The 18,119-nt window shown below is 40.9% G+C and overlaps 1 protein-coding gene and 1 long non-coding RNA gene across 7 annotated transcripts in view; one reads left to right on the forward strand and one right to left on the reverse strand.

Annotated features, from left to right (window-relative positions):
• LOC307036328 overlaps window positions 1–9,929 on the reverse strand; it is a 238,918-nt gene extending 228,989 nt beyond the window's left edge. The window contains exon 1 of the long non-coding RNA XR_013807334.1: window positions 3,857–9,929. This is a non-coding gene — a long non-coding RNA (uncharacterized lncRNA). The remainder of the gene's footprint in view (window positions 1–3,856) is intronic.
• bcas3 (BCAS3 microtubule associated cell migration factor) overlaps window positions 1–18,119 on the forward strand; it is a 363,412-nt gene that overhangs the window by 169,718 nt on the left and 175,575 nt on the right. The window lies entirely within an intron of this gene.

The following is an 18,119-nucleotide window of genomic DNA, read 5'->3' on the forward strand; positions in this document are numbered from 1 at the left end:
GTTATAAAAAAACAAGAGAATAAAGTAAACAGGTATAAAATACTATATAACGTAAAAAAAAAAGAGTTATTAATAAACAAGAATACAGTTTGAAAGGGGAGTGATTTGTAAAATATCCATAAAGAAAAAGAAATCTGCTTACAGTTCTGTTTCATATGGGTGTTGAGAGATGTATCCATAGATCTCCTAATGTTACTCTCAAAGTGCACCAGATTGATGCTTTTAACTTCAACATTTAAAAACAAATCTTCATGGGGGAGCATGCCCCCGGACCCCCCTAGAGGAGGTTATTAATTAAGAGAATTAAACAGTAGTCCTTTTAAAAAAATATTAAACATGACATAGTGGGAGTTCCCCAGGTGTAATTCATTTCATAAATAAGGGCTTAGTTTCAGTTAGGAGGGCCAAATATGGAACCATGTTATTATTGGTGCAGCCTCACTGGCATACATACCTAAATGGAATAAAATAAACACTGAACATATCATCCTGTGCTTCTCCTGCCACGATAAGTCAAAAATGTCTGCACTGTGTATTTACTTTACACTTGTGTCGTTACATAGTTGATGTTGTTTTACAGAACAATTACATATGTTTTGGTTTTAGTTGCTCCATCTATCTCTGACTCTGTCTCCTTTGATTACTGGAGTGATTCGTTCATATGGGAGAACTTCTCCTCCAATCATATTTGTTTACTCCGCCAGAGTGTCGGCCGGCAGATTGTGGCTGCCGATGGAAATAAACCTAATGACCTTGGTTGCCTTGCCAACTTCTAAAGACACTGTGTGTGTGTGTGTGTGTGTGTGTGTGTGTGTGTGTGTGTGTGTGTGTGTGTGTGTGTGTGTGTGTGTGTGTGTGTGTGTGTGTGTGTGTGTGTGTGTGTGTGTGTGTGTGTGTGTGTGTGTGTGTGTGTGTGTGTGTGTGTGTGTGTCATTAATGGCTATATGGTTGACGTTGTTTCATTTAAGTCAGAGTTATGAAGTGTTATGTAGCCCTTTTAGTTTTTAACCTCGCTTGGCAGCAGTTAGGATCTATATCACAAAGGTTAGGAGGCTTTACAGTCATTTTATCTTTATTTGCACACACACTTGATCGTGCACACACACACACACAAGCACACACTTGAATGAAGCTGCACTAGCCATGGCCTTTATACATGAGCTATACTCAAATTTAATCAAAAGTCCTAATGGGTTGTGTGTGTGTGTGTGTGTGTGTGTGTGTGTGTGTGTGTGTGTGTGTGTGTGTGTGTGTGTGTGTGTGTGTGTGTGTGTGTGTGTGTGTGTGTGTGTGTGTGTGTGTGTGTGTGTGTGTGTGTGTGTGTGTGTGTGTGTGTGTGTGTGTGTGTGTGTGTGTGTGTGTGTGTGTGTGTGTGTGTGTGTGTGAGTGGGGGCCAAAGGGGGCCTTAGAGGCAGCAGCGGTTGATTGGAGGGCACATGTGTGATGTGGCTGAGAGATCAAACACACACTCTTGATGAATGTGTGTGGGGGGCATGTCCTTTTCTCCGCTTCTGATCAAGGTTGGGGTGTTCTCGGTTCACTACACACACACAAGCGCACACACACACACATTCCTTTTTATAGAGTGACTCATTCACAGTAAATATACTGGTCAACCCTATCTATATTTTTCCATTTACATCTGTCCTGAGTTTGTGTTTGTGCATGTGTGTGTCTGTCTGTTGAGCTTGTTGCCAGTAATGAGGTCAATCTCCTGCGTGGAGCTAAAATCTCTGTGTGTCTTTATCTCTGTTACATGGCTGAGGATTATTCTCATCACTCTCAACACCACTTTCACTTTCACTCTCAATCCTCCATTGCTCTACACATTCACACACTGCCTCTTCTGTTCCTATTTGCTTACATCTGACAGTTAATGAACTCTGTCTGATTCCACGTATGTGGTATAATATCCGAGTGTATCAGCCATTGTAATATATTGCATTTTATTACTAATTGTGTTATTACTGAGAAGCTTTAACATTTTCTCAAAAATAAACTTGCTTAGAAAATAAACAAAACTATTTGTTTTTCCACACTAAAATGAATGGCCAATTCAATTGTAATACAACGTTGTCTCAATCTATCTTTAAGGTCTCTCCAATACATGGGACCCTTGATTTAAACAAGGAAATAATTGTTTATTGTATTGCATATTGACTTGTAATCAGACAGCTGTTACTTTTTGTAAATTAGTTATACTTTGATTATGCTCTCAAACCTAGCCTCATAAACAACATCTTTATTGGGGAGGGTTTTACCAGCTGATTATTTCTCTCTTAAAATGGCTTTAAATGTTACAATAATGGGTATTTTTTAAAATCTTTTCAATACTTTTGCTGCAATGGTACACATGTTATTAACAGTCGTTCTTAACACATCTGTGTGGATATATATTAACGTTTTGGAAGATTAGTACCCAGTAGGCATGGGCGGTATCATTTTTTTCATACCGTCATACCTTGCTGACATCATACCGTGGTATACGGTATATGACGGTATCAGTCCCAATTTAAGGGGTAATTTCTCCCTCCAAAATTTTTTTTACTCACTATATCAACTGCCAGCCCCACCAAAAATATTTTCCACCAGCCGCCACTGACGGTATGACTTGGGTCGACTTGAGTGAGGTGGCGTTCGGCGGCAAATAGATGTTTCGAACGGTATATTATATGTTCGGTGTAAAATGCAGCCCGAGCCGGTAGACGCTCGCAAAGTGCCGCGACGTGCGCGCAAGTGCTGCATACATGACACATTGTGCAAATGGCACATTTTGAGATCGGATACAGGACGCGTTTGTAAATGTCCGACGTTGTTTCCATAGTGAGCTAAGTTAACAATATATCTTCATACATAAAGATTTTCCGGGAGTAAATACTTGACTTATGTAAACTGTGTTCGTTATTCTCCCGTCCAGGAGAGAAGCTTTAAAAGGAGACTAAATGGAGTCTCTGTGAAAGTTCAATTGGGTACTTTAATTAAAAAAGGCGCGGGTTGGTCACAAGCATGATATTGTTCAGTCAGACAAACAGCTGTGATCCGCTCCTCGTTAGGGAAGCCAAGAGCTGGATCTCTCCTCCGGTGCTGTTATATATCCTCTGCTGGCTCCTCCCCGCCTGCCGGCTCGCCTCGTCTCCAATGTCCGTTGTTGCATTTAAACAGAGGATTGGCTCCTTTCACATCCAATATATGCTCAACACGCCTTTTCTCCTCATATTCTCTTTCATCACTTTTCATTTAACACATTCTAAACGCTGTAATCAATACTCTAAAAAATACTTCTCGGCTCGTTTGATTTCCGGTCATTCCGGATGTTGTCACATGCTACTCTCGTCTGTAAACAATAATGTATTCAAATAAACGGTACCTTCATTTAATATTCAGCATGGTAGTATCTCGACATCTATAGTTGTAGTGTTAAATCAGTAGGCTTCGGTTTGCACCACTCCATATCATTTCGCTACTAAATTCACCTCTTTAGGAAATCGTATATTAGCCACATGCTACATGCGTAGATGAAGGATTTTCAGAATAAAAGCTTAACTGCTTGTGCACAAGAATTTCTGTTTTTTCAGTATAAAAGAGCATTAAAACTGACGGCATGTTTAAACTACATTTCCCCATTAAAACATTGATTTTAATTTCTAACACTTATTGAATAAAGTTTGCTATATTCACTAACTAGTTTGGCAATATTATTCCGTGCATGTGTTAAAAACCTTATTTCCATTTGATTCATTGGATTACTCGCGTGAATGTTTAGCACGTAAATGCTTTCGTTTTTAAAACCGTCCGACCTGTACTACAAAACCATCAACCAGTTGCATAGGATTAAAAATTGTCAACACTCACTCACCCCGTCTTAAACATTCCCAAAGAAGTGCCTCTGTCTCTCGTTGTGCTGGATGAAGTCACTGGCGACGAGTAAACCCAAAATAGTCCCAAACAGGCGCAGAGGCATTTTTCTTTTTTACTAGTTGTCCGAGTTCGGGGCCGGCAAATGCTGCCGCCATCTTGCTCAGCTCAGCTCTGTGCTGAGCTCTGAGAGCGGGAAAGACGGACTGCCCTCCCCCGCCCTCTGCTGGCGCGTGCTGTGCTTTACAACCAATGTCGTCCCTGTCAAAACTCCGTGTCAGTGTAATAGAATGAAACGCATCTATGATTTGGCGCACAGTCTGTGACGTCACGGTATTGAAAATCATACCGACGGTATTTCGAAATACCCTGGTATACCGTAATACCGTCATACCGCCCAAGCCTAGTACCCAGCCATAAACATATTTGTACCGCTAAATCTGTCCATGATGTGAATGGTTAATGGATTTCCCAGTCATTGCGACCCTACACACTGTAAAAACGGTTCCGATGGTGAAAACTCTGTCATAATGTAATTTATTTGCCCTAAATGTATTTCAATGTACGTTTAAATAAGTAACTCTTAAGTAACAATGAGAACATGTTTTAAGAACTCATTAATTTATAAATGAATAGTCACATGTTCTGAACTTTCTTATAAATACGTTTTGGAAAACTTCATAAAAATGCTTTTGTCAACGCCATGGTCATGCCACGCCCTCAAACGACAATACCGCGGTGTGAGACTTCCGGTTCCTCTTTACAGCGATTCTGCGGCCGCTGTACATGTGCCTGCTTCTGAACTACTTAAAATCATCGAAAAACAAGTAAGCAATACCATCTGAGTTATTAATTACTGTTTTTTAACTAGCAAGTGTTATTTACTCATGTATTCACTATTTCGAATGGAACATCGTTATTTTAATGCATGCTAGCATCAATACTGCTGTTAAAGTTAGACTCAGCCCTTTCATGCTCATGTATTTAATTTTTTCGCACATATGGTGTTGGGCAAAGTTTGCATCAAGTACTTACTGACACAATTCTGTTAAAAGTGGTTAAGTTGAGAGTACGTATTAAGAATCAACTCCGCAAACTGTTCCCCTGTGCCGCTCTAAGCGTTGACCGGGCACCGTCATGCGGCCGAGGGGCTCAAAGGCTCTGGTGCCGAGCATGTTGTGCGGTAAAATACCTCCGCTAAAACTATTCCCTACTACTTTATAACCCAGCGGTTATGTAAGAGTAAGCTACTAATGTGCCTATCTGATATTAATTCCTCTGTATGTATTTCACTATTTGTTTTACTGTGAGCAATTTATTATATTTCTACAATCTAGATGTGTACCCAATAATAACGCGTTAACGCAAAAAAAAATGAACACCACTAATTATTTGTACGCGATTAACGCATGTGTATTCTTTGTCCTCGGCCGCCCCGTAGTTTCAGAGCGCATCGAGTTTAAAATACCATCTACAAGCTGATGCTGACAGCCCCACTCGTCCGCTTGCGGCAGACCACACTTCCACGCTCACCGGCAGGCACCGACTGGCCATCGGGAGGACCGGGAGGGTGTGTGTATGTGTAACGACTGAATGAACACAAGTGGAGGACTCAATAGCACGACTCAGAGACAGAGGATTAGGATGCAAAAAAAGGTCTTTATATCCAAGGTTCGGTACATGGGAGATCAGTCATTAAGGCTAACAAAACAGACGAGGAGTAGACAGGGACCGGGTCAGGACACGAAGCTGGGTCAGGTACACGAAAGTGGGTCAGGTACACGTGGAATCAGATACTAAGAAAAACACTGCTGGAACGCTAGGAATAACTAAGACGAACTGGCACTGAAGGGAATGTGGATGCAGACTAAGTAGACAGAGGGAGAGATGATAATGGGGCACAGGTGAGGCTAATTAGGGAAGGGAAGCAGGTGGAGTTCAATCAAGGGAAGGAAAGCTGAGACTGAAATGAGAGAAACAAAAATGAAAACAGGAACAATAACAAAAAGCTGGCTAGACCCTTACAGTATGTGTGGCTCGAGAGAGAGAGACCTTACGTGTATTATTGTTGTTGTTAGCATCTGGTGCTAGCTAGCTGCGCTAACGGATATAAGGAGCTGTTTAAATGAAAACAGAGGAGTGACATTTCGCCGACAACTGCGCTGAGCACTTGACTTTATGCAGGTAGCAGGGTGTCCGCGGGGTCTTAAAAAGTATTAAAAGTTGATAAATCAATTTAGCAAAAATTAAGGCTATTAAAAAGTATTAAACGGCATTTTCCAAGGTATTAAGAATTCCCACAGCAACGACAACATGAAACACCCTTTAATTTACTGAAACGACATGTCGGGAAACCCCCTCAAGGCGGCCCCATGCATAGCGTGCCGTAAAATGCTGCTTCTTATTTTAAGTTTCGTTGCCTTGCTCCGCTCTGTGGGGCGGTCCCAAGGTGGGTAGACCGGCATACGCAACGCTCTGGGGGTCCAACGGCTCCGTGTGTAAGCCCTATACGATCATTTTCTGATAACGATGAAATAGCCCGCCTCCCTCTCCCCACGTCTCCTGCTGCTGCTGGGCTGTCAGAAGAGGGGGAGGAAAAGAGAGGCAGGCACCGTTTATTAAATATTATTATACAGAGAACAGAGTCGTTATCAATTTGTTTTAAAGCTCAATAAAAAACAAGGAAGACCTCTGATCTGCACTTTTCTAATTTTGTACGGAAGATTTAAACTTTAACAGACATGTTGACCGGCGGAACCTTTTTTTTAACGGAAACTCTGCCGCACGGTTCCCTCGTCCCTTGGAAGAGGCGGAGAGGTGGGTGTTTTTCATCTGCTGGTGGACTACCTGAGAGATATACAGCAGGAGAACACGCTGTCCACCGCGGAGAATAAACAGAAGGGCAACCATGGCAACCATGCTCCGGGGTCTTCTTCGCTGCTTTTGGTGTATTTTGTGGCGGCAGCAGCGCCACTTACAGGCCTGGCATATTTACTACAGCGTTTCCAGCATTTCCAGCGGTCTAGTGTGAACGGACACATTAATGAATCGAATGCGTGTGAACGGAAGACTTTTTTGCGTTTGCGTATACGTTTTACCGTATGCGTCCTCGTGGGGCCGGGTCTAAGCCAAACTATATCCGGTCACAGAGATCTGCTATTTTAAAGTAAAGTCAACACATATCGACCCTAATATAGTCTATATTAAGAACGAGAAAAGTCTTAACATATATATCCTTTTTTGTAAACATATGACAAATGTGTGAGGGTGATGACGTCAGAGCATCGTCCTATGTGCCAGGGCTTAGCCCCGGACAGCCCCAGCCCAATTTAACCCCTGGGTATTTGTGAGGGAGCTCCTATATGGCATTACCCCGCTGAAGCCCAAAGTTTAATATATTTCATAGTTCAAAGTTTTGTCAATTGTTTTGTTTATTGGTCAAATACTGGTTTCTAATGGTTTCTGAGGAGTTTTACTGGAATGAAAGAGCACAGAGTACAGAAGCAACAAAGCAGCATACTGCATTAAACCTGACCTTCACAGAGAGGTTGAAGCTCATGTGGAGAGGAGGCTTCAGTAGTCTATCTGCACTCTGTTGAGTTGTGCTATCTCACAATCAATATAGTAAATGTGAGGTAAAGTGTGTAGCCAATGTAACCGGTTAGAACTCAAAGTTGCGATGAGGTCTTAAAATGTATGGAAAGGGTCTTAAAAAAGGTCTTAAAAGGTATTACATTTGACCTCAGGATTCCTGCATATAACCTGAGGTAGCCAGACAGTGGGACATTGTATGAAAAGTCAGCACACTGCAGGGATAGTGCGCGCAACATGATTGCAGCGTCCAGGCAGCTCCCGTTCGAGCATATGCCTTGAGTTGCACATAGCTCCAACGATCCATCCATCCATCACACACACACACACACACACACACACACACACACACGCACGCACGCACGCACACACACACACACACACACACACACACACACACACACACACACACACACACACACACACACACACACACACACACACACACACACACACACACACACACACACACACACACACACACACACACACACACACACACACACACACACACACACACACACACACACACACACACACACACACACACACACACACACACACACACACACTTTGTATTGTATTATTGTATGAGAGAGGTTCCAGATTGAATTGAAGCGAATATTTGTAATGTTCAGAGGTTGTTGTGTTTAATTTTCATGAGAATATTTGTCATTGTTCAAATGATAATAAACATTTGCATAAAGCATATTTGTCCACTCATATGTTGATAAGAGTATTAAAAACTTGAAAAATATTCCTCTAAGGTACATTTAATTTGCGATTAATTGCGATTAACCATGGACAATCATGCGATTAATCGCGATAAAATATTTTAATCGACTGACAGCCCTAGTTATTATACAATATGAAGTGCAAACTATATTTGTCATGCTTATGCAACGCTATAGAGTGGCGAAGTCCCTCCCCTTCAGGGGGAGCTCCATGGGACCTTATTTCAAATAAATTATGTATTGAAGTCGATGGAGAGAGAAAGATTATCTTTCGATCCCGTTTGAATTCTGCAACAAATTACACATATGTTTGTCAATTTAAAAGATAATTTTGCAAGTCAAAAAATAAAAATATGTCGTAAAACTGTGAAGTAACACATTAGTTTGTGTTAAACGCTTAATGAACTACATCTCTGGTCTCGCAGACTCTCACAGCAACACACGTCACCAAGATGGCCATCACTACTGTCTTGTCAAAAAAGTGATTGGCTACCCTCACTATCAACAAGTCCAGAAGAATGTCATGCAAAGCTGCCTGCCTGCCTGCCTTCCTTTGATTCTCTCTGAACTGCCTAGTCTTTCTAATGTTTAATGTCAACCATTTGTGCAGATAGCGTGAAGTAGAAAAGATTGCAGATGCTAATGTAGCGTTAGTATTTCTCCCCCGGGCTTAAATTGTGTATTATAGAATGATCACACCGGTGTGACAGTACTCTTCAAAGGGTTCACGAAATATGACTACCACTCTTACTGTTTAACATGTTGGGTTACTTAATCTTACTTCATATTAAGGCTAATAAAAATGACAAGGCTGTAATGCTAACTAACGTGCTTGCTACTAGCTAGGTAGCTAACTTGATCCAGCCACTCCTGGTCCTTTCATCAGACGGGAAGCGAAAGAACGAGCAAGACCCATTGCTGGTATGATAACAACCTGGTACTAAGCACACAGGTATCTTGTTAAAGTTATCTTATCTTAGCCAGCGCCATATAGATAGATTATATTTATATGGCGCTGATCTTAGCTATCTCTTTGTGGAGGAAAACAGTTATGACATCACTTACGCGACTCTGGGATTTGTAGTCTTTCTAGTTGCATATTTTTCATAGTCCAATATATTTCAACAGTTTTACGACAAACTGTGACTTTTTTGATATGGAAATGATTTTTTAAGATTGACAAACATCATATGCGTAATTCATGGCACAATTCAAATGGGATCGAAAGATACGTTTTCTCTCTTCATTGACTTCAATGCATCATTTTTTTTTTTTTTTTTAAGCAAACGTGCAATATATCCATTATTACAGCTCCGTGCGATGGCAGTAAGACGATATGGGTCCGTTCTTATTGTGCATCCATGGGTAAAGATAAACGCAACTCACGTTGGTTTCTCATACAGCATCTCTGTAAACTACGTGTATTGTATTCACTGAATTTCACTCTCTGCCTTTAACGGCTCGTTGTAGCTCCAGCCCCCACCCTCCCTGTGAGCACAGTGTGCTTTGATTGGTCGGGACCATGCTGAACACGTAACATGAACATGTTCTCCACAGATCCCTCACAAATGAATTGAGCAAGTCACTAGTTTCTTGGTCATCCATTGTCTCCCTTTCAAATGTGGGTTTTCTTGACCTTTGTGCTGACCCCCACCATAGATCCATTGGCCCTTCAGCATTGAAGTCTTGGATTGGCCAGACTAATACATTTCTCATGTTAAATAAATGAAAACCATTCACAGTTAAGAATTAGATAATAATTATTAATGCTGTAAATTACCTTTAATATGTCTAACTATTTTAAAAATGTGTTACCTTTTTATAGAAGTGATAATATTTGTATGCCAATATTTTCCTATGGTAAAGTTTCGTTTAGCACTTTTATTTTGGTAGTAATAAGATTGGGACTCTTATTTTGAAGGAACGTTGACAGTATCTTGCTCAAGAACACATCATCATGTTGACTGTGGAGGCTGGGAATCAGACCACTCTCCTTCTGATTGGTGGACACACTCCTTAATAACCTGTTGAGGGATCCTACATTTTCAAACTCTGTTAATTTTGTATCAAGAAAGTTTTAACAAAAAACAAATATTATATGTATAACATATTGACTGACACCAATGGTTACTGGCAATAATACCCACCCCAAAAGCACGTCGTTGGTTGTCCCCTTCTTGAATTAAAGCAACTCTCTCTCTTTCTTTGCGTCATACGTTATACAAAATGTTCATGCTCTAGAAACCACTCAGAATAATTGTCAACATGTGGGGGAAACTTCTGTGTAGCAATGTAGGACGAGTCACCGACTCAAATGAGACACGGGGAGAGCTGGAGCTTTGATGTCAAACACTTATGGGTTTATTTGGAGCTTCGGCCGGAGAATTCACAAAACAAGTCAAAGAGTCAGAGGTTCTGACTTCACGGTAGAGTTGCCACGCCAATTCTGAAGAACTCTACGGCCCAGACCCATGTATTTAGCTAGTTCAGAGAGAATAATCAACATTGTGCATAACAAGATGGAAGCATAACACCTCTATCAGCTGATCCAACAGGCAGGAACAGGGAGAAAGAACACTGAGAGCACAGCAGCCAAGGTTACAGGTGCGTGTGCTCAGTCAGGACAGTATGAACTGATAAACTGGGTCAAAGTTATGGGCCTTGGAAAATACTTCCCCAACACAACCAATGTATTTTCTTTTTGTATGTTTGGTTGAGACATATTTATCAGTTCGAACAAATATAAAGTTGTGTTTCTACCCTTTTGCCACTTTGACAAAACACAATAGAAGGGGAATGCAACAGCCTATCAAGTCAACATTTGTATCTTACACATACGTACGTTGCATGTCTATTAGAAAAGATATAGGCACGGATCCATACACACTTATGGTTACTCCATTCAAGCTGCCTTTAATATCGGCTGGTTGTCTAAATGGCTCTTCAATCCTGAGTGCAGGGTTGCTTTGGAAGTATTCTTGTCCAAGCCCATGTGCACCTTTTTTGTTGTACGGCGGACACACACACACACACACACACACACACACACACACACACACACACACACACACACACACACACACACGTGTCTGTCTCTTTTCAGTCTGTTTCACCATAATTGCTAACACCCCCATGCCCTCTGTTCACTTAACACATGACATGGCCCACCTTTTCACCCATCTGTCGGAACTACTGTTGTGTGTGTGTGTGTGTGTGTGTGTGTGTGTGTGTGTGTGTGTGTGTGTGTGTGTGTGTGTGTGTGTGTGTGTGTGTGTGTGTGTGTGTGTGTGTGTGTGTGTGTGTGTGTGTGTGTGTGTGTGTGTGTGTGTGTGTGTGTGTGTGTGTGTGTGTGTGTGTGTGTGTACGTACGCACGCGTGTGTGTACGTACGCGTTGTGAGCTGTCATGCGAGACTGGAGCGGTGTTAATCAACGGGCCAAGCCAATGGCATATGGCCATGTCCTGGGGTGCTGTGGCATGTAGGAATGCAGGATAGCGAACTGAACGGACAGGAACTTGTGCACATGGCTGTGCGGATACTGATGTGCAAACATTGCATATGCAACTCATCAAGTGTGCTTTTGAGCATCCATTTCTCTTTTATTCTGCCTCCTGTTTCTCCCCCTACCAACTTCCATCATCAGTTCCAACACCAAGATTAAATCTTCAAACAAAGTGTGGGAGGTATTGTCGATCAAGTCAATAAACAGGATTTCTTTGTTTGCCCATATTCTGAGCTCCCAAACACATCTTGTTCCATCAGGCAGTCTTGTGCAGAGACAAAAGCCACCATATTATGCTTTTGGGGGTTCTCCCTTTCCAGTAGTGTGTTTATATAGGTTGGTAAAATCCCCAAATTCCTTCCAGAGGGAGTTTCTCTTCCACAGACTCTACCTGACTTCCTGAATTGCCTCCATTGGAATCCTTTCAATGGTTGAGATATGTCGGACATTTCCAACACATCTCTAAGCAGTTGACCAATCACAAGAGAGCTGGCCAGCTAACCAATCAGAGCAGACTGGGCTCTGGTTTCAGACAGAGGGTGACAAGAGGTGCTGCAGCACAGGCAGTACGAGAAAAATAAAGAGCTTTTGAACATCAAAGCATTATGTCACAGTAGAGGCAAAAAAACACTTTTGTTAACACTCTTGAGTAAGTATACAATACAACAATAAAGTAAAATAAAGTTCTTACAACACAAGAAAACATTTATATATTTTTTTCAGATCTCTCCTGATCAAACACCTAAGAGTTTCAGCATGCTTAAATTAAGAGCTTTTGGGGTAACAATAACCATAATTTAAAACCCACCTCCCAAGCCTCATTTTCAGGTTTGAATCTGACAATCTTTGCACCCTTCCAAGACAGCCAATCCAATAAGCAAAGCCCCTACGACAACATTGATTCGTCAGCTGTGTGGAGGTGTAAAAGTGGGCAAGGCCTTTTTCCGACATTCTCTCTCAAGCTCATCTCACCTTTTTGTGTGTACAACAATAAGAGACCTTGAAGAGTGATTAAATAAAAACGGGTGCCCGTTTTCCTTTTTGTACAATTACTCTTGTTGAGTCTACAAAGTGACACAACTCTTGGAAAAACATCCGGGAAGCAGAGCTACGCCGCCAGCAGGAAACAGAAAGCTGCGACAGACTTAAAGTACACAAGTGGAAACACTTTTGTCTGTATGGATAGCAGGAAATACTACTGCATACTGCCAATTCCCATTGGTATCTATTAAGTGCTCCTTGCTCCGTGCTCCTTGCTCCTCCTCCTATATATATATATATATATATATATATATATATATATATATATATATATATATATATATATATACATATACAAGTCTGCATAGCAACTTTAAAGTGGTTTGATGCAGACACTTTATCTCATGGACTATAGTGTGTATTCAAATCTCCTTGTGTGTTCTATCTATTTGATGAACATTGGCCATAGAATCCAAAGACTTAGATTGTGGGAACAAACAGGTCATAGTGCAACCAAAGGTCTAAAGCACTGGTTCTCAACGGGGGCGGTACCGCCCCCCAGGGGGCGTTAAGAGAACATCGGGGGGCGCTGGAAGCAATATTTTTGAAAGGGGGGCGTTGAGGTGTTCTTGGGGGGCGTTCACGCATAATGTCTTTTTGTCATGAAAAACGCTGGCCACAGCGTCTTTTCCTGTACAAAAAGCAGCTGTCAGCATATTTTGTTGCTATAGGAAACCACAACTCTGCTTGCGATTGGTCAGCTGTCAGCAGTGTTATTACGGGTACGTTCGTAAATGCACGAACGGTCAGTCCGCTCGGACAACCCGTCTGTTCCGCCAGAGCACCCAGCTGTGAGCGCTCAGAGCGCAGCGCTCTGGACTGTGGAACGGGGACGCTCGGAGCGCTCTGAGCGCATTTACGAACGTACCCTACAAAAAGCAGCCGGGAGCGGACCGGAAGTCATTGTAATTTTGGGATCGCGACTGTTAATAATCTGTGTTACTTTGTTAAATTTCGATATGTTTTGATATGACAAATTCCACTAACAGATTCAAACTAAGTGGTCAGTTTATGAAAATAATACCCGTTTCTATGTCTGCTACGACATGGAAGAGCTGGCTAGCCAGGCTGCTCCACACAGAGCTCTGTTTGTTCAAAATTACAACGACTTCCGGTCCGCTCCCGGCACGATGTCTTGTCATGTCACCAGCTAGCCCTCTAGCGTTTACCGCCATATCATGACACTACCCCCCCCCCTAAATATTAGCATCATAAAACAACAAAAATCATATCACATCAGCAAAATGGCCGCGAAAAAGATAAAATGCAGACAGTACTCTATTGAATATCTTAGCTATGGCTTTATACCGTCTCCTACCAATGCACAACTCCCAATGTGTTTACTTTGCGAACATGTATTTTCCAATGAGGGAATGAAACCCTCACGTTTAAAGGAGCACCTTACCAAGATCCACCCGGATAAGGCAGATAAGGAGCGTCCGTTCTTCCAGGCCCTCAAAGAGAAACATGGTAGGAGCACCATCAGCAGTCTCTTCGCTAGGAAGACCACCCAGACTGACAGCGGGCTAATAGCGTCATATAACATCTCTTTGCTGATAGCCAAATGTGGGCAGCCGTTCACAATCGGAGAGAAGTTGGTACTCCCTGCCATCAAAGAGGTCATATCTACTGTGATGGAGCGTGATCCCACACAGGTGCTGAAATCGCTTGAACTTGACGGCCTCAGGTGCACTGCGACTGAAACTAAGTTCTCTGCAACCCGCAGTGAAGAAACTGGCGGAGAACCACCAAGCGCAGGGCTCACACTAACCTTCCCCCCCCCCCCGCAATTTGGCGAAATGCAACACCTTTCCGACCTGTTAGTTCTGTAGGCCTAATGTACAGTTTTGTAGCCTACTGTTTGTTCTGCACTGGACATGTGTGAAATTGCTGCTGTTCCGTCGCAGTCTGTTTGTATTCTCTGCTCTTGTCTGAGTTTGTTTAACACTCATAAATATCATTTTAATTCACATTCACATGGCTTTTCTGCTCTCTGGTAAACTAATGATAATGATATTCCAACTGCCCAGTTAAATCAAATCTATTATTTGGCATTCAGTGACATGCTTTTTAAATAATATAACACAGAATATTAGTCAACATTAATATTCAGGGAAGAAAATAAGTCTACTTTTTTTGATGGGGGGCGGTAAGAGACCTGGATAATGGACAGGGGGGCGCTGGCCCAAAAAAGGTTGAGAATCCCTGGTCTAAAGCCTTTTCAAATTGTAAGACTAAAACAAAGCTATAAATGCATTCTGTGAAATGAATGATGTTTCATGATGATTCAATTGGTAACACCAAGTTTGAGTTATCTTACTGCTGATCCAAAAAGCCCAAAACGGTGAAGGGGAATGTTTCTACAATGCTTTTGCCAGCAGTGGTAAAACCTATGGGCAATGGTCCGCCACTGACTGTTAATTACATAAAAGCAGACAAACCTTCACAGTTTGTCACTATTAGGTAATTCCATGAAGTCACAAACCATTACGGCTGTTAGTGTCTAAATAGTTTAAACTCTAGGCTTGTTTTTTGGGGGCTGGGACCTGATGTAAATTAGTATTTTGTTATTTCATGACATCTTTACCTGCTCCTGTTGACTGTTTGAAAGTTCGAAATGAAAATAAATACATCTTTCCATTGGAAGAAGTTAAGTTTCTTTCCTGCTTTCCAGGCTATTGGACAGAGACTCTGTACAAACTCCATAGCATTTACATGCATTTTTTTTTTTTTTTTTAAATAAATAACATGAACACCTTTTCTCCATTGCATGCTAGACATATTTGATTTTGCATATGTTTAATCGTTTTCTGGTATGGTACATGTATCGTCTGCCATAGTAGCGGCAATGATTCAACCTAATGCAGATTGCTGGTCCAGATTTTAATCCGGTGATTTTACAATAGCAGTATTATAATAACGCTTAAAAAGGGATAGAATGTGAGCGCGAGTAAAAGGGAGAACATTGGCATGGCAAGCGATAAAGTCTTAACCCTTGCTCCACTGTGTTGTGGATTAAATGTGGCCTGTTTATTATGAGCTGGGTTTGGGATGGAGGATTAAGTGTTCCCTCACCTCTACAAGAACAGCTCTGGGATTGTCATGGGATAGAGCCGATGCATTAGGACTTGGTACTTATCATGCTTCACAGTGGGAGCGAGATAGTGTGATCGCTGGACATGACTTGATTTAAGGAAGGTTAATATTAGTCAAAGGCCTGACAAAGAAGTCCTCTTATGATGAAAAGATATCCTGTGTCACTGCGTGTCTAGCCACTAGCTTCTACAGATTTGCGACAGCAGGTGGTTTGTGACTCATAAAGTCTTAGGGCAGACTAGGACAAGACATTTCTTTAGTGCCTTACGTGACATCCAAGTCGCTTTATTTAGGAAGATCTGGTTTAAAATATAACTTGTTCTTGTGTCATTCTTATGACATTTATTTATAGCTTTTTTTTCATGTTAAAAGGCAATTTTCTATAAATAAAAACAAATCACTAACCCTTACCCTAATCCCAATAATGTAATACTGAGTCAAGAATAACATTTATCTTTATTTAAGGTGTATTTTGAATGAACTGTAGATATATCAATAGTTTTCATCCCCTAAATAAATATTGTACTTTAAATTTGTGCTGCATTTGTCTTTTTGGTGCATAACTAAATTATCAGAGAATACATCAAAACTAATTATGACCTGGATTAAAACTATGTGATATTATAGTGTCAAAAGTATGATTCTAAATAAAGAATATATAAAATAGCAGAATAATTATTTGACGTATTATATATTTTTATTTACATACAGTTGTCAGTTAAATTAGAGATGCTTGGTCAAAATCATTATGTATTAAACTCAAAAGAAAAGACCCTATATGTTTTATTTTTATTTCATAGTTTACTAAGTACATTTTTATTTTATGTATTGTTTTTTTTCGATAGAAAAGCTAACTTTAAAATGTAAACTATTTTTTATTGAAAGTTAGTTTTCATTATTTTTTTTATTTTTTTTAAAGACATTTACAATAATACAGGTTCACAATTGAAACAAAGATATTGTATTAGAACTAACCAACAGTAAAAGATAAAAAATATATAACATTTAGTCATTTTCTGCAGCAGTTTGTATCAAGGTAAAATAGTTCCATTACGTTGTATTATATACAGCAGACATGTGACTGGTGGTGTTGTGTCTGGAGGAAAAACATTTGATTTAGCTTTCCTCTCCAGAAACAAAAGTAATGTGTACATGTGTGCCTGGTGTTGTATTTAACAGTTCCCTTCTGAAGATTGTTCAGACATGCAATACTAAACACACACACACACACACACACACACACACACACACACACACACACACACACACACACACACACACACACACACACACACACACACACACACACACACAGACACAAACACAGACACAGACACAGACACACACACACACACACTTACGGAACCTCAGAGCCATTGTGTCTCACACAGCAGGGCACAGGGTTGATTGCCGGTGGTGGAGCATTATCAGCCTCTGTGTTTGTGTGTGTTGTGCAGACATGCTCTCAGCTGAGGGAGCTGGTTCACGGGCCGGTCAGAGCCGCCTTATTTCCTTTTAATTGACTTAAGATGGGCAAACAAGACCTCAGCAAGCACACGGTACCCATTACACTCACACACAATGAACACAAAACAGCGAGATGCACACTTATAAAGCACACCTCCCGACACACACACAGCCACAGTTGCTCCTGCGTGTGTTAGCTGCTTTTACAGTTCCATCAGACCAAACGAGGGGGTTGTGTTTTCCCAGTCTACAGCTGGATGCAGCTCTGCCAGCACTCATGCATGATTACTAATATTTGAGTCGCCTGATGGTATAAACGCCTCCTGGATATAGTTACTTGTATTCCAAATGAGGGTTATGATCAGAGAGGAGACTGTCAATCTTGTTTACAAAACTGATATTGAATGGCAGCTTTTCAACATTTCTGAAGACTTTTTTTACAGGGATGATGAAATGTTGCCCCTTGATGTCAATAAGGATAATAACACTTTACCAGTTGCTGAATATCTCCATGTTAAATCCTTTTTACACATTAGTGTCAGCAAAACACCAAGTTGGAAAATAATGACACTTTGAAAGAAAACAATTTATTGATTCTCAAAGGTGCTTCAATAGTGAATTAAAAACACTTTTAAATAACTTGTATCTCCTTTTATTTCCATGTCCTGACCGAAAATCATTCCTAAATTACTTTTACAGAAGAAAATGATGCCAACATGTTACATTGACTGAATATGCACTTGTGATTTAAAAAAATGCCAGACAAGGGACCACCTATCCTGTTTTTTCTCTTTTTTTTTGTAATTTATATCTGTATTTGTATATTACTAGAA

This window comes from Notothenia rossii (assembly GCF_949606895.1).
Source record: "Notothenia rossii genome assembly, chromosome: 4".
Classification (NCBI taxonomy): Eukaryota; Metazoa; Chordata; class Actinopteri; order Perciformes; family Nototheniidae; genus Notothenia; species Notothenia rossii.